Below are 26751 nucleotides of genomic sequence, written 5' to 3' on the forward strand. Positions count from 1 at the left end.
TGTGCTACAGCTACTTGGTCCACAGGTCATACATTTATATCTCACTTCAAGTTGGACATTATTTCCAGAAACAGATCCTTTGGTTCCATGCTGCTCAAGCATATCTTTCCTTGAGGTCTTCCCAGGCAGGGTTTATGTAGTTGGGAACTCTGACCCTTTCGTGATACATAATGAAATGGACAACATCAGATTAGTAGTTATGTACTTACCATAACTTGGTATCTGTGTTGTCTAATTTCATTTTGCATCACATCCCACCCTCCTTCCCATTTCCTTTTTACAGCTGATTGATCTAGAGGATTTTGGAACCCACTGGTTCCTAGTTTGGACTCCAGTAGGTCTCTCTCTTTGTACGTCTACTACCTTTGGGATAATCATCTTGAAGAAGGGGCAGCAAACTCGATCTGAGGGTTTGAAGAGGAGTGAGGCATCATGAGAGAGGGAGGAATTTGAGGATCGGACTACATGTCTGGAGGAATTGGCAGAGTTGGATCCAAGGATAAATCTGAATACTCATTTGTAATGCATAATGAAATTGGACAACACAGATACTAAGTTATGGTAAGTACATAACTTCTATTTCACAAGGGCCCTTAAGTCCCTTCACCCATGAGTGAATGACTTGCATCATATTTCCTTGGATCATATGAAGGGAGGCACGATGGAGTTCTCGGAATATGCATGTGAAATTGATGTAAAACTACTACTGAGCATTATCTTAACATTGCCAAGAAAGATGCCCTAAAACAAACAAAAGATAACTGACTTAAATTATTGTGTTAATTATTGGTGTCATTGTAATGGAATCTAATATAAATCATCCTGGGAGGAGATGATCAACAACCCTGGATGGTTTTCTAGGTGGCATGCAGTTCTTTCCTCATACTTCCATACATTGGTCAGGACTTACTTTAGGCAAGTTTAGTCTCCTCAAAATGCCTACATAGCCATTCAAAATCAAAGCTGTATGAAGATAGCACTTTTCAATACTAGAAGCTTAAACAAGAAAATTTCATTTTTGTCAGGTATTCCTAATTCTTGAAAATATAGATATCTGTGTATTTACTGAAACATTCTTTCCGAACAGCATTAGTACCCCCCCCCATGTGCACTGTTCCAATGCATACTGCACTTTCCAACCAAACTGGAAAATGATGGGGTTACTTGGGACAGCTGTTTGTATTCACAGAAGCTATCCCACCTCCAGGCTTGTAAACCAGGACAATGACCTTGAACCCCTCCATATATTTTCCACTCTAAATAGAAATCCATACAGTATTACAACTACCATACTGCCTCCATATCATCTGCAACCCATAAGGCATATCTAAACAAACTGACATCCCGCCCTGTTGAATCTAACATTGAGCAGGCTTGTAAACCAGGACAATGACCTTGAACCCCTCCATATATTTTCCACTCTAAATAGAAATCCATACAATATTACAACTACCGTACTGCCTCCATATCATCTGCAACCCATAAGGCATATCTAAACAAACTGACATCCCGCCCTGTTGAATCTAACATTGAGCTCTTAGTAGACTTCATCTATCCATCCATTAATTGTGAAACCTATAACACCTCAAATACACATAAAGATTCCTGGACTTCATTAATGCCAGGTACCTAACTGGTTAAAGTCCCTACTAGGGCTTCAAATAATATTGACCTGTTTCTCACCAACCTAGTCACTTTGTGCACAACACTTAAAGTTGCCATGTCAGTAGTCAAATCTGATCACACTCACTGTGAAGATAAAACCTGACAACACAAAAAGCGTCTGTCTTTAGAGGCTTCTTTAAGGTAAACCTAATCATTTATGGCTCTATATTATCAGAATGAAAGTTTCAAACTCAGAATATCATCAAAGTTTGAAAATTTCGAATGTGAATAAAAATAAAACTAAGACAGGTAGTCTTTAAGTGTTTTATGCAGGGGGGCAAGACCCCTGCATCCCCCACACCCCCGTTACTTAAATATACCAACTCCGACATCGCACTACATTGAAGTAAAGGGAAGAATTCCCTATGGCAATCTCCATTCAGTCTTGCAATGTTTGTGATATTTGCTTATTTGGTGTTGCTCAAATGGGATTCGCTCAGTGCAGTTTTCGCTGTGCTAATATAGACCCATCATTTACATGTTGACATCTACATGTTGCTGGTTGGATGCCTTGAAGTCTGGAAAGTGTCTGGGGCCTACTAACTTGCATGGAGCTACAACAGCTGTGTATTTTAACTCTTCACACTCTAAAGTGCCAGAAACTGGTAGAAAAGGACAAAGAAAAAGAGATGTCAGAAGGAAAAGAGGTTGCAGAGCAGGTACATTTGTAAAGTTAAAAGCAACCCCCTACAGGCCTGTACTAACTATATTGCTAGCTAATGTGAGATCACTGGATAGCAAGATGGACTACTTGGGACTGGAACTCTCCAACAAGAACAAAGTGAGAAATACATGTTTATTTTTTATTACTGAAACGTGGCTACATGACAAGATAAATGATAGTGCAGTAAACTTAAGAGAATTTTATGCTGTTTTGTGCAGACAGAAAACATACATGGTGTGGAAAGGCCAGAGGAGGTGGAGTCTGCATCTTTGTTAACAAAAGATGGTGCTGCAACTGTGAAATCATAGTGTTACACTGCTGTGAGTACTTAGAGTTCCTGTCCATTAAATGCAGAACATTTTACTTGCCCAGGGAGCTGAATGGGGTCAGTGTAGCAGTGGTATACATTCCAAGTGCTAATACCATTGAGGCTGTAAATAAATTGTGCAATCACATAGGTGAGCTGCAGAGAAAATATCCTGACTTTGTACACGTGACAGCTAGTGACTTTAATAAAGTAGATCTGAAAGTAGTACTCCCACACTACCATCAGTATGTGGACATTCCTGCAAGGGGTGATAATATCCTGGACAAGGTTTACATAAACTTAAAGCTTATAAGCCAGTGCAACTTCCACAAATGGGAAACTCTGGCCATTATACCATCTTGCTGTTGCCAGCTTACAAACCTGCACTGGTTAGAGAAAAACCCATGAAGAAACAAATCAGTGTATGACCTGGGGGGGTGCGGAGGCTGTCCAAGACTGCTTTGAAAGAACCAACTGGGATATGTTCATGGAGGCAGCCATAGTGAATCAGCATCTGAACATTGATGAATGCATTGAGGTAGTGATGGTATACATTTCAAACTGCATTGATGGAGTAACAGATACCAACGGTATTACTATTAGAGCTAACCGGAAGCCGTGGCTCACTCCTAAGGTATATGAGCTTCTGAAGGAGAGAAACACAGCTTACAGGGCTAAGGACAAAGCAGCCCTAAGTGTAGCAAGAGGTAATCTGAGGAGGAGTATAAAGGAGGCTAAGAGGGAGTATGACAGAAAGGTGCAGAGCCACTTTGAAGACATGAAGGATGGAAGGATACTATGGCAAGCCATACAGGAGATCACCAACTAGAAAATCAGGTCAGCACAGTGTGAGGAGAGCATCGAATTCCTGGGCATTTTGAACATCATCTTTGGTAGATTTGAGGAAAGAAACAACAGGTTGGAACTTAAGCTACCCACTGATGAGAAGGCTGCAGTACTCAACCTCAGCACAGAGGAGGTAAGAAGAGAGCTAAGGAGAGTGAACTCCAGGAAGGCTGCTCTCCCAGACAACATACTGGGCAAGGTGTTAAAACACTGTGCTGATCAACTGTGCACAGTGCTCAAGGAAATATTTAACACCTCTGTTGCCATGGCAAAAGTACAGTCATGCTACAAGGAAACTAACATCATACACTACCTAAGAAAACCACTCCCTCCAGCCCTAACGACTATAGACCAGTCACTCTGATGTCCACAGTTATGAAATGTTTCAAGCAGCTGATCAAAAAGCATCTTTTATCATGCCTCCCTCCTGATTTTGACCCTCTGCAGTTTGCGTACAGAGCTAAACGATCCACAGTTGATGCTGTATCAGTAGCACTACACATTTCCTTTGAGCATTTAGAGGGCAAAGACAACTATGTGAGGATGCTGTTCATAGACTTCAGCTCTGCATTTAATATGGCGGTACAAGTGCAGCTGATAAAAAAACTGACACATTTAGTAATCAGTACACTTCTGTGTAACTGGATCCTGGACTTCCTGATTGAGAGACCACAGAGGGTGTGTTTGGGAAGAACTCATCAAAGTGCATCATGATTAACACAGTGGTTCCACAGGGATGTGTTTTCAGCCCACTGTTATTCACCATCCTGAGCCACAACTGCTATGCTGAGCACAAGTCCAACCATATCAAGTTTGCTGATGACACCACAGTTGTGGGGCTCATCACAAAGGAGGATGAAAGGGTGTACTCAGAGGAGGTGGCATCTCTGATCATTTGGTGCGAGAGGAACAACCTTGACCTGAATGTAAGCAAGACCAAAGTGAATATCATCGACTTCAGGAAAAGGAGAACAAATCACCCAGCACTTAGGATCAATGGTGAGAGTGTGGAGAGGGTTAAGAGTATGAAGTTCCTCGGTGTACACACATCAGAGGATCTCTCGTGGTCAGGAAACACCAGCCAACTGGTCAAGAAAGTGCTGCAATGCCTCCACTTTTTACAAAGGCTGAAATAAGCTAAGCTTCCTCCTCATATTCTCTCCACCTGCTATAGAGGTGCAATAGAGAGCACCTTTACCTGCAACTTCACAGTGTGGTTTGGAAGCTGCACAGTTACAGAAAAGAAGGCACTACAAAAATTGGTGAGAGTTGCAGAGAAGGTAACAGGTTACAGGCTTCCATCGATGCAACATCTTTATTTTGCAAGAAGCAGTGAAAAGGCCATCAAAATAATACAGGACAACATGTATCCTGTACATGGACTGTCTAAGCATCTTGCATCAGGCAGGAGATATTGCAGCATCTGCTGCAGGACTACAAGATTCAGTAGCAGTTTCTACCTTACAGTGATTAGTCTTCTGAACCTGGGCACTAGTCCCAGGGGTCTGGACACACAAGTTATTTTTTATTTATTTTTGCCATGTATACTTACACATATTCCAGCTAAGTGCAATATTTATGTATTATACCCAGTCAGTATTATTTAACTCACTCACGTGCAGTATTACACAAATAACTTAGGCATTGTTCAATCTGTAGTGCGTTTTGTATTACTTTAAATATGGTAGTTAATTTAACTCGGGAGGGTGTTCTTTTTGTATATGAGTGTTGGTAAATATCTCTGCTTTTTCTTCAGTGTGTTGGGAGTAGTATTGTATTTGTTAGTTATGTTTATTCCTCTACATGTATGTGTTGTTTTACTTTCCTTTGTAATCTCAAGAATTGAGCTGATGTACAAAATTTTGTTTAGGCTACACGTGTGTTGTTCTAAATGACAAAGTTTACTTTGACTTTGTCTAATCCAGCTGTTGACCTGATGAAATTTAAGCACCCTCCTCACATCTGTGACTCCATCTTGCACACAGCCACATTTGTGTATAATTTCATTGCCCACCCCTAAGCATGCATCGAGGCATCTCTCCCCATAAAACATAAATACAATACCAAGTTTAGGAATAACCCCCTGCAGTGGAACCTTTGTATAAACAAACTATACAATAAGAGGAAGAAACTTGTAACCTGTAAAAGCGAACTTAGTATCCCATCATCTAGAGATGAACTCAGAAAAGAACTCTGAAACAAAATCAAATCTTCCAAAAGAAAGCATGGATTCAGAATTGTCACCACTAAGGACAGCCACACAAAGCCTTCTTCAGCTATGTCAGAAACCTAAGAGATAAAGCCTAGCAATGCTCCCAGCTAATGCATAACAGCACATTTCATCATATTGATCACTGCTGCAGTAGCCTTAGCTATATGGGTTGTGTCCTGCAAAACCTTTAACAGCTGACCAGCTTCCAGAGATTGAGCACCTTCCATGTGCCCAAACTGTAAGGCACATTAAGCTGAGTAAAAGGCACATTGGACATGAAGCTCTTCTAAGCTTTACTGCTGCTGAAGAGTACTCTCTACAGAGGCTTTCAAGGAATGGCAGTCAGCTTGTGTTTTATTAATTTCCTCTTCAAAAAAAGTTATTTTAAAGCTAGGAGTGTTGTGTTGTGTTGTAACTGACTCTTGAGACTGTAACATATTTTTAAATGGAGCATTCATTATTTTCTGTCAGATTAAAAGTAGTGTAAAGTAAAATAACTGAATAAATTTTTTTTGTGGAGAAATTAATTTTTTTTTTCGGACTGGCATAGTGTTTTAAAGTGCTTTTTGCTGTGTTTTTTTTTCTGTCAAAAAAGTAACTTTTGTGGACTGGTAGTATTTACCAGCATTTGCCGCTTGTCTTCCCCAGGAAAGGGGCACCATTTATTTATTTATATTTGACATTTTTTGACCAGGATAGTCCAACTGAGCTTGCACCCTATTTCAGCGGAGGCCCGGGGAGAAAAGCTCCACAGTACAAGTTATGCAAGTAAAAAAATACACAGTACAAATTATGCAAGTAAAACAAATACGCGTTTATATCACATTATCGAAAGATGAAAATAGCGAACGCTATTTCATCGGCCCCAAAACATCTAAACATGAAAATATTGAACATTCAGAACAGCAAAGTTTTTCCCATGGAAAGAATTCGCTGCTCCAAAACACATACAACACAAGCACATCAAACAAACAGCAACCACACACATACACTTAAATTCCTACATCTAACGCTACACTAAACTAAACATACACTACTATCTACCCACTTACCTTAACCCAAACCCCAACCCTAAGGTCTGTCACTATCGCACATTCACCTAACCTTAGCCCTAACCCTAACTCAGTTATCCCGCCCCTAACCCTAACATACAAACAATCGCACACTTACCTGAACCCAACCTGTAACTTTCCACCACAGCGCTAAGAATAGCCAAGCCACAGAAACGGCTAACCGAGAGGAAAGAATTTGCTGTTCTGCAGCTTCGCTATTCTTAGCATTCACTGAATAGTGTTTGATATCAGAACATTTGAAGTTTTAATACTTCGATGTTCTGATATAGACCCAAAAAATACACACTACAAATTATGCAAGTAAAAAAAATAACCGGAGTAATGTAAAATATAATAAACCCAATAAAAAGTATATGCAAAAAAGGTTAAACAGATGACCAATTGCAGTACAAGTAAGAGATGTCAGCAAATGAGCCATTTCAAATAAGTAGTAAGTATTGAGGAGGTAGATAAGAACGAAGTGGCAAAAATGCAGAAGAATTGTTGATGGTGGACTAATGTGAGAATGATAGCAGTTTGACAAGTTACAGTGTGAGAGGAAATAAGAGAGAAGGGTAGAAGAAAGGAAGGAAATTAGTGTCATATTACTGGGGGCAGAAATTTGGAGGGGTGTGGAGAGCAATATGAGATTATTGTTGTAATATACAGGACATTAGAATAAATAGCATAATTGTGGGAAAGGAAGAAGTAGGAAGGAATGTCGGGGAGGGAGAAGAATAAAAGAGGAAAGAGGGATGGGAAGATATCAAGTGGGATGATTGCAGTGACACTTTTCAGCTTAACCGTAGAACAGACTACTTCTCATGGGTGGTCATTCTTCCAGCAACAAAAGAAAAAAAAAATAAGCAAACAGACATTGCCACCACACAGGCTAGAGGTTTGCCTCAGGCATATGTGGGTGACTCTGCTGTGGCCATTTCTTATACCTCAGACCTACTCGTCTTTTGCCCAGGATATCCCTGGTGTAGCACCTACAGCCACAATGGACCTTGGTTTGGCCATGTCCTCTGCAGCTGTTGGGATCCCCTCAGTGGGCAAGGGAGAGCTGCTCTTGATAGTCCATGCTTCCATGTTCTGTCAGAATGCTGTGCCCACCCCTGGAGAAGCAGCTACTGCTGTCAAAAAGAAATAGAAAACTAAGCATGCATCTTACTCCTCAGATTTCTTTGGATAGAAGTAATTTACTGGGTCTGGCTCAGGTTTTAATTCAGACTAATGACCTTTCTTGTAAACTAGCTTCTGGTAAAAGAAAAAGGGATTTTTTTCTTTTCCTGAAGAGATTCAAGATTTGAAGAGGAAGTTGCAGGGATGGATACATTTTTTCCTCAGATTTCTGATACAGAGTCAGTGGAGAGTTCAGTTTCTGATTCTCCTTGTGGGGTTTCTCTTTTTCTTTGACTATTGCTAGAATGAGCCAGCATTTGTGGTGAGAGAACACTGAGGTTTCTTCGTCCCCCAGAAAAAAGTATGAATTGTTACAGAAGGATTTTCCAGAATCTACACCCATTCCTCCTGTTCTGTTTTAGAGGTTGTATGTGTGTTACTGCATACAGTTTTCCTGATAGTCAACCAGTTGCCCCTAAAAAGACAAATAAGATGTGTAAAGTTCCTTAGCCTTTCAAATTTTTATACACAATCCCCAAACCAGACCCAGCAGCTATAGCTTTAGTTGATCCCACTGCTGCTTAGCACTTTGTTAATTCCAGTCCTACTCTCTCTGATAATAACAGGGAGATTATCGATAGTTATGGGGATAAAAGTTTTGTGTGCCTCCAGATCTGCTTGCAGAAGGGCAAATTAGCCAGGGACTTGGTTGTTGGTAGTTGTTTATTGTTTAATCTGCACTTAAGAGCTGTTTTTGCAGTGCTTTTACATTAAGAAATTCCAGGATTATCCATCTTGTGGCAAAAGTGTTTACCTGGTCTCTGTGAGTTTTGCAGAAAGCTCAACATGTAGTTGTTTATTGGTTAGATGGCACAGTATTCAGTTTTCAAGCTTTTTTTCTCTGCTATAAATCAGGTAAGTCTGCTCATAGCTGTCCATGGGGCAGAGGCAGTTAGTGTCCTGTATAGTAGCAAAAACACAGACAGTAACATTTCCTTATAAAGTTAGGATCGGAGGAAAAACTTGTTACATTGTGGTATTGAGCAGAAATAAGTATACAGCAGCTAGATTACACATCAGGTAGCAGTACCATATCCTAGCATTATATAACATGTTCCCATTAACTCCAAAACCTAGTTTGCATATCAAATAGCACTGCCATATCCTAGCACGGTATGTAACATCTTGCTATTAATTCTAGAAACTACCCTAGGAGACCCCTCTAAAAACCCACCCTTATTCCTAAATAGCCCACCGTATTACAGGACCAAACAACATGGATAGGCAATTTCTAAATGTCTGTGTATAGACACCCATGATACTCAAGATACAAATGGTTTTGGGTACATGGCTAGTCTTGTAATGGCCCTTGTGGTTGATTGCCTAGTAACAACCTATGAACCTATAAGTGTGTACATCTGTAACCTTGATTTTTAGAATTTTGAATTGTCAGGCTCATATGTTAAAGGTTGCTCTGACAAATTGTGAAAGTATGAGGAATGTTTTATCTGCAGTTTCTTCCTGTGAGAAAAAATCATCTTTAAATAACTTAGTTTATACTATTGCACAGGTCACTATTCACTGTTTACAGTGCATGTATGACACTGATTACTTTTCTAGGGCTATGGCCACTTGTACTGTTTTGAGGAAGTTTGCATGGCTGCATTCTCAGACCTTCTCAGATGATGATAAAAATGAGATTTTAAATTCTCCCATGGATAGGGCTTTAGTGTGGCTCCTCTGCTGCAGAGTTGATCAACAAGTGTGACAAAAGGGGCAAACTGATCCAGGGAATTTTTCAACCCTTCTTTTCCAAATTGTCCAAGGGATTTTTTTATCTCCTCATCCGATTTTGGCAAAATCAGAATAAACAGTTTAAACAAAATTCAGATAAACGTTTTAAGAAAAAATGGCTAGGTGGGTTCAAAAATAAATCTGTAACCTCCCTAAACCAAGTTCATTCCAACAAGTCTGAATGACTGTTCAAGAGATCTTGACACCCCCTCCCACATTGGCCCCTTTTTTCCTTCCAGAATGTCTGAATCTCCATTTTTCTCTTTACCAACAGATTGTATCAGACAAATGGGTTCTGTCATTCATCAGTGTAACAAATGGCAGTTGAAGGAAATTCCTGCTTTCCAGAGAGTCGCTCCTTATCCTTCAGATGAGGCACTTTTGTTCTAGCTTCATCACATGCTGTCCCAATGAATGATAGAACCAATTCCTCCTTCCCAGGTGGAGAAGAGTTTTTATTCAAGGATGCTCCTAGTCCTAAGAAAGAAAATGCTTGGAGACCAATTCAGGATTTTTTTTTTCTTAAACCTGTTTTTGAGAGTGCCAAAATTCAAAATGATGTCAATTCACAGCCTGTTACCTCTTCTTCCTCTTTCATGTTTCCTAGCACCAACTTGACCTAAAATATGCTCATCATCACATCCCTATTCATCCCAACTTCACATGTTTCTTAAGGGTTTGTGTGTGGATCAGCATCATCAGTTCTCTGCTTTACCTTTTGGACTATCCACTGTACCGAGAGTGTTCATAAAGCGTCTAGCTCCAGTTATAGCTTATTGCAGGTTATAGGGTATCCACATTTTTCCATATTTAAATGACTTACTTATCTTTGCAGAGTGTTATCTTTGGAAAAAAAGTGTTTTGGTACCGATTTTTAAGAATAAGGGTGTTGTGCAGAGCTGTAGTAACTACAGAGGGATTAAATTGATCAGTCACAGCATGAAGTTATGGGAAAGAGTAGTGGAAGCTAGGTTAATAAGGGACGTGATGATTAGTAATCAGCAGTATGGTTTCATGCCGGGAAAGAGCACTACAGATGCGATGTTTGCTCTGAGAGTGTTGATGGAGAAGTACAGAGAAGGTCAGAAGGAGTTGCATTGTGTTTTTGTAGTCTTAGAGAAAGCATATGACAGGGTGCCTAGAGAGGAGTTGTGGTATTGTATGAGGCAGTCGGGAGTGTCAGAGAAGTATGTAAGAGTGGTACAGGATATGTACGAGGGTAGTGTGACAGTGGTGAGGTCTGCGGTGGGAGTGACGGATGCGTTTAAGGTGGAGGTGGGATTACATCAAGGATCAGCTCTGAGCCCTTTTTTATTTGCAGTGGTGATGGACAGGTTGACAGACGACATCAGACAGGAGTCCCCATGGACTATGATGTTTGCAGATGACGTGATCTGTAATGAGAGTAGGGAACAGGTGGAGGAGACCCTGGAGAGATGGTGATATGCTCTAAAGAGAAGAGGAATGAAGGTCAGCAGGACTAAGACAGAATATATGTGTGTGAATGATAGGGAGGATAGAGGAATGGTGAGGATGCAAGGAGTAGAGGTGGCGAAGGTGGATGAGTTTAAGTACTTGGGATCAATAGTTCAGAGTAATGGTGAGTGTGGAAGAGAGATAAAGAAGAGAGTATAGGCAGGATGGAGTGGGTGGAGAAGAGTGTTAGGAGTGATTTGTGACAGACGAGTACCAATAAGAGTGACAGGGAAGGTCTACAAGAGGGTAGTGACACTAGCTATGTTATATGGATTGGAGACAGTGGCATTGACAAAAAGGCAGGAGTCAGAGCTGGATGTGGCAGAGTTAAAGATGTTAAGATTTGCACTGGGTGTGACGAGGGTGAACAGGATTAGGAATAAGTATATTAAGAGGGTCAGCCCAGGTTGGAAGGTTTGGAGACAAAGCCAGAGAAACAAGCTTACGTTGATTTGGACATGTGCCGAGGAGGGATGCTGAGTATATTGGGAAAAAGATGCTAAGGATGAAGCTACCAGGTAACAGAAAAAGAGGAAAGCCTAAGATAAGGTTTATGGATGTGGTGAGAGAGGGCATGCAGGTGGTTGGTGTGACAGAGCAAGATGCCGAGGACAGGAAGAAATGGAAACAGATGATCTGCTGTGGTGACCCCTACTGGGAACAGCCGAAAGAAGAAGATGACTTTTCTTTGCAGAGTGTCTGGAATCTTCTTGTCTTCAGTGAGAGATCTCTTACACAAGCTGGGATTCCAAGAGAACATTCAAATCTTTCTTGATTCATTTACAAAGGATTGTGTTCCTGGGATGTCAACTAGACACTTCAGTTCAAAGAGCTTTTTTCCATAGGAAAAAAGTAGATCTTTATTTAGATCTGTTTCTATGGTTTTCCACTCAGTCTTCAATCACTGCAAAGGAATACCTCAGGATTTTGGGTCTCATGGCATCTGTGATCCATGATACCCTGGCAAGACTCCACAAGAGAAAGGTACAGTCGTATCTGAAATGTTTTTGGTCCCAGCAACAAAACCCTTTATCTTTTCAAATCCCAGTGCTGGGATTTATCAGAAGAGAAATCTTTAGGTGGAAACAACAGATCATAGGAGGTTACTAGGCTAATGACCCTAGGGACCTTACAAGCCTAGCCAAGTTTTACTCTTTTTTTTCCACAATCAGCACCTATCACCTCTGTCCAAGAGGGACATAGGTGGAACCCCTGGAGTGAATTTCGGTTACCCATCCAGTCGTCCAGATTGCGTTTGAAGAGGGCCAATGAGGTGCTTTGCTTGACATGAAGCAAGAGTCTGTTCCAAAGGTGTGGTAACCTCTGGGAGATAAATCTGTCACTCCAGCAGGTTCTATTAATGTTGCATACCAGGTTAAGGCCATTAGACCAAGTAACCCGTGTAACATTTGACTTATGGATATGCAGCATTTCCAGAAAAGCAGGGTCAAAGATTGCCTTATATGCAGGAGGAGATCACCTCTGAGTAGTCTTTATGAAACAGAATAAAGTGACAGTGATTTCTGATAATCCTCACAGGACAGATTCTGAAGACCTTGAATTTTCCTTGTAAGGAATGTTTGTGGTCTCTCCAATTGCTGCAGGTGCTTGGAAAGGTACATACCAAAAGGGTCATTGTACTCCGTTATTGGCCTGATCTCCTCTTCTCCCTTCAAGCGCCAAAGCAGTCAGTCATCACAGACACTTCAGACTTTGATAGGGGAGCAGTTTCAGGAGGGATAAAAGTGCAGTGGGTGTGGGACACTACAGACAGACACAAGTACAAAAATATCAAGGAGGTACTTGCCCTAATCAAGGCATTCAAGTCTCTGCACCATCTTTGGTCCCCGGCAATACTACAGTCATGTGGTACACCAACAGCCAAGGGGAACCAGGTCGCACCACCTTTGCAGATTAACCATGTTAACTTGGGATATAGCTTCACAGCACAGTCGCAGTCTACAGGCATCCTAAATTCAATCAGAGCTAAACTGAGTTACAGACAAGCTGAGCAGAACCAGGACAGTCCCTCACAAATGGAAACTAGATCAGGGTGTGTTCCAAGATTTGATCCGTCTGTGGGGAGTTCTCCAGGTAGATGTCTTTGCAGCCTTTGTGAACAATCAACCTGCAAATTTCTGTTCCAGGACTACATGCAAGAAGGCCTGAAGACAGATGCCTTTTCTTTTCTTTGAACAAGAATGTTCCCATATCTTTTTCCACTCTTTCCACAAATTCATAGATTTTTACAGGTAGCCTTTCTAAACCCAACCAAGTTTTCCAGAAAGAATAATGATGCCCTGTATCCACATAGGACATTGAGGGCGATGTCTGATGATGGCAAAGTGGTGTGGGGTAATGACCTTTTTAGACCCGGATGCCATGCCCTTACTTACAAGTTGCACAACATAAAAGGATTTCCTCACCACTGTGGCAACATGGTGGTCGAAGCTAAGGCTACTGTCTATGTTCACACCCAGATCCCTGACCACTGGGTTGACTCTTAGGGATGTATTATCAATATGGTAATTAGCTTGAATGGTTGACTTCTCAAAGGGTACAATTATGTATTTCTTAACACGGAGTTTAAGGCTGTGGCATTGACCCTGTTTATTAGTCAGAGATAGACCTTATTGAAGAAATGCTATTGTTGGCAGGGGAGATGACAATAACCCCCAGGGTCCAATCATCTGCAAACTTAGTCAGCCATAAACCCTCAGCATTTGGTATAATTTCAGAGAAATAAATGCCAAAAAGGAGCGGGCCGATTACCAAACCCTAGCAGACTCTGCTAGTGACTGGTCTCTTGGTGGAGGGGGGCCTTACCTATTTTTGATTTCCTGAGTTCTATCAGTGAACCAGTTGGCTATCCAGCAGGTAATACTCCACTAATATCCAGCGTACTTTGGAGGATTTAGAAGTAATCCTCCAAGCACCTTGTGGTGACTCCCTTCTGGCCCAGGCAGTCATGGTTCTTCCCTCTTTTTAAAATGGCCAGAAGCAATTATCTCAACCTTCCTCACAGACTGGCCTACTTACACAAGAGCAGGGGTGTTTTATACACCCCGACAGCACTCATCTTCAGTTACTGCCTGGGTGATAGGTTCTTAATTCCTTTTAGACACCTGTTTACTGAGGACATGCAGCAGGTACTAATGGAGGCAAGAAAGCCTGTTACTATAAAATCATATATTAACAAATGGAAAAGTTTTCTAGTTGGTGCCAACAACATAAACAGCACCCATTCAGGGCTAGTTGTTCTCTGGTTTTACAATATTTGTGTGAGTTACTATCCTGTGGCCTTTTTTATTTCTATATCAAAGTTCACTTATAGGCCAATGTTTTCAAGAAGTTGTGGACTGGTGCTGTCAGAAAATGTCTCTGACAGACAAGAACTGTTGCTTCTAGAAATGAAGGCCTTACACCTGTCACACTCTTTGTTCCATTTGTCACGGGATTTTGTTCAAGAGTCCTGCTTGCCTTTGTGCTCCATTTTTATTCAAGAGTCCTGCAGAGAGCCTGTGCTGAACCCTTCACCAAGGCTGGTTCAAGAGCCCCGGCTCTCCGCAAAACCCTCGGCTCTGGCTTCTGAAAGCTCGGGCTGGCGCGCAGCTTCCGGAGGTTGGGGAAGTCCGCTGGCGAAGAGGTGACAAAGTGGTTTGCCTGAAACGATCATCGGAGCCAACCAGCCTGATCCCAACTAAGTCCCCCTCCCTAGAGTCCTTAGAAGCGCTCCTAGTCCCCTCCATCATCGGAGCGGAGTCGCTCCGAGATCTCATCGAGGTGGCTCGGAGGAGTCCTATAGATTCTCAGAGGGTGGTCCATAGACCACCAAAATCTCAGACAGACAGCCCAAATGTTCCGACTCCCATTCCAACAGACTGTGGTCCTTCGATAACACAGCATTTCTCCTCCGACTCATCACTGTACTGGAGCCGAGGTTCTCGACTCATCATCATCATGTTTGGCGCGGAGTTCGGTTTCCTCCCCACATCCAGTGTCAGGCCGGGACTTCGACCCTTTCCCATGATGTTCGGACCGGTACCCCCCGATACCTTCTGTCGGCTCCTGAGGGCCAAGTGGCATCGTCCTCCTTGTCCAATTTCCCGCTTCGTCCGTTTCCCCGGAGCTGTCCTCTGGTTAGTTCGGCGACCCTGCCATTCTCCCGAGTCCCCTCCTCGGAGCTCGCCCTGCTAGTTCGGTCTCAGGGGCTGTTCTCGATACCACCCTGTGTGGACCGGAGCTCGAGGTGATGAGGAGTGAGTTACCTGTGGTGTCTGATAGGGAGTTGTCTCTGCTGTTTCTCTTGACTATGTCCCCAGACGGTTCGCCATTCTGCACATGTCAGCAGAGGTCTGAAGCTCTCTGTACCCACTTTAAGTGTTCCCCTTTCCGAGGGAAAAGAAGCTCTTCGAGGAGCTCCTCGAAGCCCGAGGTGTCGGAAGCATAAGAACTCTCGGTTCGAGGAAAGTGGTGACCCAGGACTTGATGAGTCTGAAGGTTTCTTGTCGGACCTCTGAGGATGTCTCCCTTTCTCTGGGGATGGTCTCCTTAAGACGATCCTTTGGAAACATCACTCTCATCTTGCCCGAGGACCTCCTGGTCCACTTCCCTTCTTGGGATCTTGCCCTTCCACCTCCTGGTTGGGTGGATCCCCCACTAATAATGGTAGGTCTCCTATTCACCCACTAGCAATTGATTCATCGGAAAAGCGCCCCTAATTCTGATCCAATTACCCCTGCACCAGATGAAAAATCCTTTTGGTGTCGCACCAGATGATTAACTTTGCACCAGTGGTAGTGTTGTTGCTGCTATGGTAGCAAACCTGCCACTAAGATCTGTTGATCCTGATCTCTAAATGTGTTCCATGGACTGTTAGAGGAGCCCGCTTTGCTTCACTGCTACGCAAGCGCGCCTGAACTATTTATGTCATTTCACCCACCTTCAAAGAAACTTACTCATTTTCACCACCCTGCAAGTACGGTGCAGGATCTGTCTTGGGGTCGGCTGGGGAACATATAAAACCTCAACCGGCTACCCTGAACCCATGCTCCTCCATTGAACGGCTAATTTCTAGCGGAGCCTGCGGAGCCAGTGGGGCTGTTGGTACAGGCGCTAGTAGGGCGTTGCACGCAGGCGCTAAGCACTCACGCATCCCTTCAAGCCCCCTCCCCTTCACCCACTCCCCACTGATGTCCTTTGATCCGGACCCTCAAGTGAAGAATACCCTCACACTGCGTAGAAGCAGATGGTAAACTCTCTCTGCATGGAGGGAGTTTTTCCACCGCTTCTAGACCTTATCCCAACAAGGGGAAGTGGGGAAAGATGATGTGGTTCCCCAAGGAGTCCAGTCGCACTCGTCAATGGGTGATTTTCCTCCCCTAGAGGCAGAGGGGAGAACAACAACAGATGCCGCCCCAGGGCAGAGGGGCCCAGGAACCAAAGGTTCTAGGAATCTCTTTCCCTTTCTGTTTTTCTTTTCAGCCCTGAGAAGCTGCCTGACTGTCCCCTGATGGCCGGGTGCAGTGGGGTCTCCAGGCAGCAGGCACCAGTCCATGCATTTGCAATATCTGAATCCTGAGATGAGGGATGTGCCGGAGATGAGGGCGTGAGCCCTTTCGACAAGGACTATTCCAATTCAGACGGAAGACGGACTATACATGTGTGGTGTATAAAATAAAAAAATACAAGCACCACAAAGGCCCCAAGCTCCCAGAGTCTGTCACTGGACACTGATGGCATCTTATTTCATCTCAACGGTTTGGTTTCTGATAGCAACATCCCGGGAAGTCCAAACGCCATAGCAGACAGATTGAGCAGAACTATCCTCATGCCCTCCGAGAAAGTGGTCTAAATCAAGCGGGTAGCAGACAGAATCTTGAACATGAAAGAAGACAACAACATGGGAATGTATGGGTAGACATAACTTCTTATTTCAGCATGTCTGCCATCAATCCTCCTCTTTCAGTGCAGTCTCAAGTCAAAATGTTTCCCGCCTTTCTGAAGATAGTAGAGTCCAGTTTCAGAGTTTGCTGAATCCAGAGCTGTATTGTAGTTTCTGTGTTGCCCATACCTTACTTGGATAGAGGGAAGTTTCTCTGTTCACCAGTGAGAGTGGGGAGCTTTGAGCAGCCTATCTGTCCCTGGAAGAGTGGTTTTCAGCTCAGAATTTGTATTTATTGCTGTTTTGGGCTAATTTCTATCACTTTCATCTTTCTGCTATAAAAGAATCCACATTTGCGTGGTTTTGCACATTGTGCAGCACCAGTTAGCTAGGGTTAACTATCCCTGGCTCCACAAAGTGTGCTCTTCAATTTTTCCTTTATAACTAGTCAGTCTTTCAGCCTAAGCACTCAGACACACATCTTCTAGCCCAGCACTTGTTCCAAATCTGCTGTAACACTAAATACCACCAGCACTCAACCCCCTCACCTGCCAGAAGGGAATAGTCTATATATATCCCTACTTGACAAAAAGAGAACACTCTTTACAGATTATTCAGGCATGTCCAAGGGACAGCTCCTGGTGTACTCTCCAGTTTGCCTGATGAACCTGTGAATCTTGAGGCAAAGCTACAACTGCCTCATGTACACAGACAACCCTCTCCTCCTACCACTAAAAACTAATACCTGTTAGAGATGCAAGTATACAGCCAATCTAGAGGCAAAGCTCTCTCCAACCAAGACTGGAACAGACAGCCAAGAGGAGAAGGTAAAAACTCACAGCACCCCACCCACGTCACATAGACCTACTAAACTAACATCTCCAATACCCACACATAGGTTCATAGGTAAGTACTAGGCTATCAGCCCAAGGGCCTATGTAAGCCTGGCCAGCAAAGTTTCATGACTTACGCCACCCAAGAAAGTTATTTTCCTGTGCCACTGTCGAGCATAGACACAGAAGTGATCCCCGGGGTGTATTTCCTATTTCCCATCCACTCATCAAGATTTTTCTTGAAGAGTGCTAATGAAGAACTTTGCTTGACATAGATGGATAGCTTGTTCCAGAGTATAGGAAGTCTCTGGGACAGGAATCTATCCCTCCAGCATGTCCTGTTTATTCTGGTGGCAAGGTTTAGGTCCCTAGATTGTGTAGCTCGGTGGGATTGGGATTTCTTTAGGTGTAGCATGTCCAACAGCTCTGGGTTTGACATAGCTTTATATGTTAGGCAGAGATCACCTCGGAGTAGGCGATATGCTACAGAGTAAAGCTGGAGTTTTTTGAGGCGGTCAGTGTAGGGCATTTGTTTGAGGCCAGTAATCCTCTTTGTGAGGTACTTCTCTGGCCTTTCCAGCTGCTGCAGATGTCTTGTGAGGTACATTCCAAAAGGGGCATGTTACTCTATAATGGGTCTAATGAGTGACGAGTAGAAAGGAACAATGACCTCTTTTTTTCCTGGATGAGAACCCTTTTATGATGAGGTATGCCACGTAGAAGGACTTCCTGACTACTGTGGCGATGTGACTATCAAAGGAGAGACTACTGTCCACCTGGATCCCAAGGTCTCTTATCACGCATTTGGTGTTAAGTAGATTGCTGCCTATGTTGTAGTTCATGGGTACAGAGTTTTTACCAAAAGGGATGACACTGCACTTTTGACATTGAGCTTGAGGCCATGGCTCTGACACTAAGCATCTGTCTCAGTGAGGCCCTTCTGTAGGATGCCACATAATTTCAGGACTTGACTATGGCTCCTAGCTTGCAGTCATCTGCGAACTTCGTTAGCCAGAGGCCTTCTGTGTTAGCTTGTACTTCAGAGAAGTAGATACCAAACAGGAGAGGTCCCAAGACGGAACCCTGTGATACTCCACTTGTCACTGCTTTGAGGTCAGATTTGGAGTCTGCAACTTTTACAGTGGGTTCTGTCAGTGAGCCAGTTGGCAACCCATCTTGTGATGTGAGGATTTATACCTAGTTTAGTGAGTTTAGCTATAATTCTAGAAAAAGGAATATAAACAGCAAGACATATATGGAGGCTCTGAGTAAAAATCTAAATCTGCCTAGGCAACAGAGACCTCCCAAACAGACACACAAGCAACCTCCTCCCACCAGCACATCCCAAACAACACATAGCCCACAAACTTGGTGTGCCACACAACCACAGCCCATAAGGCAAAACATCATACCCAGCACACTAGTCATAGGTGACTCTCTAGTCAGGCACACTGACATCCCACTCACCAGGGTTGGACAAAGAGAAGGTTACTGTCAGCTGCTTGTTGGGCGCCAGAATCCGCCACATAACGCATGCTCTCAGGTCACGACAAAGCATGTACAAATATGACTGTCATTGTACATGTTGGTGTGAATGACCTGAGATGTGCCTCCCTGGACTACATGAAAAGAGACATGGAAGAGCTCTCCGATCTTGTAGCTCAGGCAGGTATGACCCTAGCCCTGAGTAGCATCCTGCCTTCACCAAGAATGATACCGCAGTACAAGAATAAAATGATCAACTTCAACAATTGGCTAATCTTCTGGTGTCATTCAAAGAGGATCCAGTATCTGTCAGCCTGGGATGGCATGCTTGACAGGCCATGATGCTTCAACAAAGATGGGTCTGCACCTGTCACCCCTGGGATTCTGGATATTGGACAAAGCTCTTGCTGCCCCCATAGTGCCTTTTTTTAGGCAAGGCTCAAAAGACAAACCCACCACTGTAAGAACTACAAGTGACAAAAAACAGAGGGCAATGCTGCTCAATGCCAGGAGTCTAAACCTCAAAATGCATGCACTCGAGGCACTCCTCAAATTGGACAACATCAATATCTGTGCAGTGACTGAGACCTGGTTCAAGGCTCCCGAGAGCATCCTAGCACTGCCAGGCTATAATTCATACCACACGTTTCGGCCACAAAACCCAGACCAAAACACTAAGGGCAGAGATGTGTCCATATTCATCAAGGATACCCACACCTCCAGGCTAGTTGCACAACACAGTATCTCTGAGATCATCCTAGTGCAACTAACCCTGGGCAAAAATGCATTCCAAATTGTAGCTTGTTATAGATCCCCCACCATGACCCAAGACCCACACTCCTCGTTCTTGGAGACATTGGAAAAAATGAGGGTCCAACCAAATACCTTAATAATGGGCAATTTCAATTACCCGAACATAAACTGGGAAAACTACTCTTCTACTAATCCCCCTTGCTCAATAATTCCTGGAATTTATAAACTCTAATACCATGGATCAACTTGTCAACACCCCCACCAGGGGCAACAATATTCTGGACCTGGTCATTACCAACATGGGTGACCGGTGCTCAACGCCCAACATCAACTCCTCGCTGGTTAGATCAGACCATAAACTAATCAACCTAGATAGCCACATCCCGACCCCACCCCCACACAAGGAAACCATAGTAAAAAATTTCTCCAAAGCAAACTTCACGCTACTCAAAACAGAAGTGGCTAACTTCACGATGCCCCTGCAGATGAATAATACAGTCACGACTACTGAATCCTATACAAAAGCACTATACAAACAGCTGCATAAGTGCATGGATCGTGCTATCCCTAACAAAACCAAGACGCTATCCTCCAAAAAAAGGAAGCCAATCTGGTGGTCCCTTGCCATTAACAAACTCTACAACAGAAGGAAGAAACTGTTGCAAAAGAGAGTAAAAACCCACGAATGGAGGACCTCCCTGATGAGCCTCAGTAAGAAGCTAAGATCCCTCATAAAGTCCTCCAAAGCGAATTTTGAAAAATAAAATTGCCACGGATTCCAAAGACAACCACAAGGCATTCTTTAGTTTTGCCAAGAATCTCCATGGCAACACCCAGATCTGCGCTGATCTACAGCCGAATGACACAAAATATACAGAGCCAACTGATATTGCCAACATCTTGGCAGATAAGTACAGTGCTAACTTTACTCCCCTCTCACCCCCCAAAGGGCCTATAACTATACCAAATGATTGTATAGCACCGTTAATCACAAGCACAGGTAAAAATGGCACTCGCTAAAGCCAAAAACACAGCATTCATGGACAACATCCCAGACTGTCTTTTAAGTGAACTCCAAAATGAACTTGCCCCCCACCTAAATTCTGTGTTCAATCACAGCCTCAACACAGGCTATGTGCCCACTGAATGACGCACAACAGCAGCAGTTATCCCACTTCACAAAGAGGGAGCTACCACCACAGACCCCGGGAACTATCATCCTATTAGTCTGACAAGCCTGGTCTGCAAGGCCATGGGGCGTATCATCATGGAACTCATAAACAAAGACATTGGTAACCTCCAAACTTTGGATGCTACCCAATTCGGATTTGTAAAGGGTCGATCTTGTCTCCTAAACCTGGTAGACATCTTTGAAACAGTTACCAAGGCCATAAAGCCTTTGATACTATCCCCCATTCAGGAATCATAGATAAACTCACCAACATTAACATAAACCCTTACATCATGAGATGGGTGGCCAACTGGCTCATGGACAGAACTCACATGGTGAGAGTTGCAGACTCCAGATCCGACTCCGAACCAGTGATAAGTGGAGTGCCCCAGAGTTCAGTCTTGGGACCTCTTCTGTTCGGTATATACTTCTCCGAAGTGCAAGCGAACACTGGGGTCTATGGCTAACCAAGTTCACAGATGACTGCAAACTGGGTGCCATAATCGATTCCCCCTACTGATGTAGACATCCTGCAAAAGGACCTCACCGATACAGATACCTGGTGCCAAAACCATGGCCTCAAACTAAATGCCAAAAAAGGGCATTGTCATCCCCTTTGGTAAAAACACGGCACCCATGAATTACCAAATAGGGGGAAGTCCCTTAACACAGAAGGAGTGATAAGAGACCTTGGGACCCAAGTGGATAGTAACCTCTCTTTTGACAATGACATAGCCACAGTGGTCAGAAAATCTTTCTATGTGGCCCACCTAATCACAAAAGGGTTTGCATCTAGAAAAAAGGAAGTCATTGTCGCCTTCTACTCATCACTTATCAAAACCCTCATTGAGTACAATGCCCCGTTTGGGATGTACCTCACAAGACATCTGCAACAACTGGAAAGGTCCCAAAAGTACCTCACCAAGAGGATTGATGGCCTCAAACAGTTGTCCTATGCCGACCGGCTCAAGAAACTCCAACTCTACTGTCGCATACCGCTTACTCCGAGGAGATCTCTGTCTGACATACAAAGCTATGTCAAACCCAGAATTAATGGACATGCTCCACTTAAAAATTTCCCAATCACCCTGAGCTACATGCTCTAGGGATCTAAATCTCACCACATCAATAAACAGGACATGCTGGAGGGATAGATTCTTGACCCAGAGACTTCCAATGCTCTGGAACAAAATTCCCATCTACATCAAGCAGGGCTCATCATTAGCACTCTTGAAGAAAACCCTTGATGAGTGGATAGGTAACCGGAAATTCTTCCCTGGAATCACGTCTATGGCTCTGCTCGATAGAGGGGCAGGGATTTAATCTACATGGGTGGTGAAAGCCAAGACAATTTTGGCTAGGCTTACTTATGCCCTCGGGCCGATAGCCTAGTTTACTACCTATGAAAGGGATTTTGCCTAAGAAGCCTCCAAGAAAACTGGTGGCCCCTCCTTGGGATCTTAATTTTATGTTGGAGAAGCTAACATTTGCTCCAGCTGATGCAGCTAACCTGACTGTCTTAAGGTTCTTCCCATTTTATTTTCCATAGGGATAGCATTTCTTTTAAAACAAAGCCTTTACTTAAAGTGGTATCTAAGTTTACTTTAAGCCAAATTATCCCTGCCCCCATTCTCTTTTCTGTACCTAAAAATAGGGCAGAATGGATACTCCATAACTTGGATGTCCACAGACAACTCAGATACTATCTTGACAAAATTAAATATTTCAATTCTTCTGATCAAGTATTCATTTCTTGAAAAACTTGAAAAGGCCCTATATTTGAGTCAGGGTGAAAGCGCTTGTGGTGATTTTTTAATAAAAGAACTGTTTACCAGCCATTTCCTGTTGCTGCCTGGACCGTATTTTTTATTGGTATTCGATTTACGGTTATTCTGCTTGTTGTGGTTCTTAAGTATTCATTTCTTGTTAGCGTAAGTAAAAGGGACAACCAGACCTCTCAACTGTCCCTGATTTTGAGTTAAATTTTAGCTCTGTCCCTCTTAATCCCTCTTAACACTGGTACCCTTTGGACAAAAGGTGGTGAGTTATACTTAATAATGACAATAGTTAAGAACTAAACACTTATTTTACTTCAGGAAATGTATATTAATTCATATTCTCCAATAATGTTAATGCCTCAAGTTAATAGAACTAATATTTTAAGTGTCCCTGATTTTTTCTGGATTTGTCCCTGATTGGTTGAGAGCTATGGGGACAACCTGTGTCAAAACAGCCTATTTCTAAATGGTTGATTACCTTTTGTTATACTCACCTTAACAAAACTATTCTAGGCAGGGTCAAATTCCACTCTACTAAGCCTTTGGCTTCATCTATGACTTTTTATAAAGGACTGGATTCTGGAAGCTACCACTTGGTCCTCTCTACATACTTTTACAAAGCGCTATAAGCAGAGTTCCTTCTCTACATCTGGATTATACTTTGCTAGGATGATTCTGCATGGGCACCTGGACTCTTCTCCTTCCACCTTCCAAATGTAGTTAGCTATGGTAATCTGCCAATACTGCAGAGACTATTTTAGCAGTGAACATTATAATGAATTTAGTACAGTTGTGTAAGTTGAACTTAACATAACTGTAAATGTTCAAATGATCACTGCTGCAGTAGCCTCTGCCTCCATCCCCCTTGTTTGTTTGTGTGTCTTTTATGCCATGATGTGGACATTTCTTTTTTGTTGTTCCTAGCATTGTTTTCAGGGCTCAGCCTACCTCTGTCTGCTGGCATGAAAGTTCTGAAGGACTTTGCACCCAAACTTGTATTTAAGGCAGCTCATCTTGAGCGTCTGACAGTTTGGACACGTGGAATGTGCTCTGAAAGTTTGGAAGCTGGCTGACTGTTACCTTTGGAAAGATATAATCCATATAGCTAAGCCTACTGCAGCAGTGATCATTTGAACATATGCTATTATGGTAAGTTCATCTTGCACAACTGTACTCATCTCCTGAGAACATAGTCAACTTATTAGTGGACAAATTCAGTCTGACTTTACACCCATCTGCCACTTCCCCAACTTATTAATATACCCCCAGCACCCCCTCTGATCACCTCCAAGCAAGTCCTGAAAGTTCAAAAACACTAGCTCCATATGTCCTGAAAATGTGTCAGGCTGCCTTTTTGTCTGCATCAAACACTGTCTGGTAGACTTGACTTGCTACTAAGCCTATTCAGTCTCCGCCTCTATACTGGATTTGTGCCAGAGAAATGAAGAGCTGTGAGCCTGGAAGCTGTAGACCTATAAGCTTTGTCAGCCTTATCTGCAAAGCAATGAAGCACATCATTATGGAAATTATTAACAAGGACATAGGTAGTCTAGAATCCCTGGACCCTAACCAGTTTGGTTTTGTTAAGGGGACATTCTGTCTCCTAAACTTCGTCTTTTTTATTTTAATTTTTTTAACCTGGTGGGCTTCTTTGAGCAAGTTACTGATTTATTAGACAGGCAAGTTGGTTCACACTGCCTACCTAGACCTGGTCAAGGCCTTTGATACCGTTCCACATTTTGGCACTATCGATAAGCTAATCGAACTAAATTTAAACTCTATATATTGTCCGCTGAATAGCAAACTGGCTAATGGAGAGAACCCTGTCTATTAATATGGGAGGTATGCTCTCTTCAAGAAGAATATTTCCCAGTGAAGTCCACCTGGGATAGGTCCTAGAACCACTTCTGTTTGGTGTTTACTTCTCTGATGTCAAAGATGACATCAGGGGTCTGTGGCTAACAGAGTTGGTGGATGACTGCAAACATGGAGCTGTCATGAACTCCCCATCTGACTTCTAGATTCTTCAGAAGGGACTAACATGCACTGATAGGTGTTGTCTGAACCACAGCTTAAAACTAAGTGCTAAGAAATGCAGCATTGTGTCCTTTGGAAAAAATGAGCACCCATGCTTCTGCCATGTGGGTGACAACCCCTTTGAAAGTTGAATCAGGCACCCCTTTGAAAGTTGACACAGTCATTGGGAACCTAGGCACTTTCACTGACAGTAAACTGTTTTTGATCGCTATGTATTCACTTGTAGCAAGTCTTTTTACCTAGATAGACTAATCATCAGGAGTAATTCTTCCAGATATAATGAAGTTAACATTCTTTTTTAGTCCTCCACCATTAGGCCCATAATAGAGTAGAACTGCCCCTTTGGTATGTTCTCTCTCTAAGCATATGACCTAGCTTGTGAGACTGCAGAGTTTCCATACTAAGATAATAAAGGGAATGTCTTCCTTGAACTATTCAGACCTCCTTAAAGTTCTCTCTGTCTCTGTCTATTCCCTGTGTCCTACAGTGTCTTGAGAGGTGAAATCTATCACGCTTACAGAGCCTGGAAGGATCCAGTCCTATGCAATCTTCTGCACATCCACAAAACTAATGACACCCTTTAACACTCTCTCAAGAGATCTTAACTTCCACTGAAACATATCGGTTCATAGATGTATATTAGGCTAACAACCACATGGGCCATTATAAGCCTTACCGTACATCCCAAATGTATCCTACAAGTGTTTGACTTAGAGGTTACTTTAAGGGGTAAATGTAATCCAGAGTAGGATTTTGCAGACTGCCTGTGTCCATTAGAGACATATGTGCTAGACCTGGGGTGAATTTCTGATTTTCCGTCTACTAGTCCGTTATGTTTGACTAGGTTTAGGGAAGAACTTGGATTCATAAGGGTGGAAAGCCTGTTTCAGAGGAGGGGCATTCTCTGAGAGACACACCTGTCCCCTCCAGCTTGTCCTATTTATGTCGCAAGCAAAGTCCCTAGCTGGAGTTGTTCTGATGCTGTTGGTTTTGTGGATGTGCAAAAGGTCTATAAAGTGTGATTAAATGATGCCTTGTGTACCAGGAACGGATAATCTCTTAACATTATGTAGGAAACAGAGTATAGATAGGGTTTTGAGGGGATTTTCATAGGACATGTTGTGTAAACAAACAATGTAAACACATCTTGTTACTCGCTGGATAGCAGACTGGCTAATGGACAGAACCCAGTCTATTACTGTGAGAGGTATGCTGCCTTTGAAAGGAGTAGTTCCCAGCAAAGTCCACCAGGGATAGGTCCTAGAACCACTTTTTTGGTATTTACTTCTCTTGATGTCAAAGATGACATCAAGGGTCTGTGGCTGACCAAGTTGTTAGATAACTGCAATCTTGGAGCCGTCATTAACTGCCCATCTGACTTCCAGATTCTTTAGGAGCGACTAATGTGTACCTGTGTTCTTTATATGAAGGACCTCTGTGGACTTTCCAGTTTTTGCTTGTGCCCTGTTCAGGTACATACTGAAGGGGGTGTTGTATTCAATGATAAGCTTGATGAAGGCCAAATACAGAGGAAATGTGATCTCTTTGGACTTAGATGGTTTGCCCTTACTTCTGAGTTGAACAACATAGAATGATTTCTGTACTACCTTAGACAAATGGTCAAAACCCAGGTTACTATCCATATATATCCCCACATCCCTGACCACTG

Source organism: Protopterus annectens, chromosome 9.part0 (assembly GCF_019279795.1).
Source record: "Protopterus annectens isolate FY-2018-M chromosome 9.part0, PAN1.0, whole genome shotgun sequence".
Classification (NCBI taxonomy): domain Eukaryota; kingdom Metazoa; phylum Chordata; order Ceratodontiformes; family Protopteridae; genus Protopterus; species Protopterus annectens.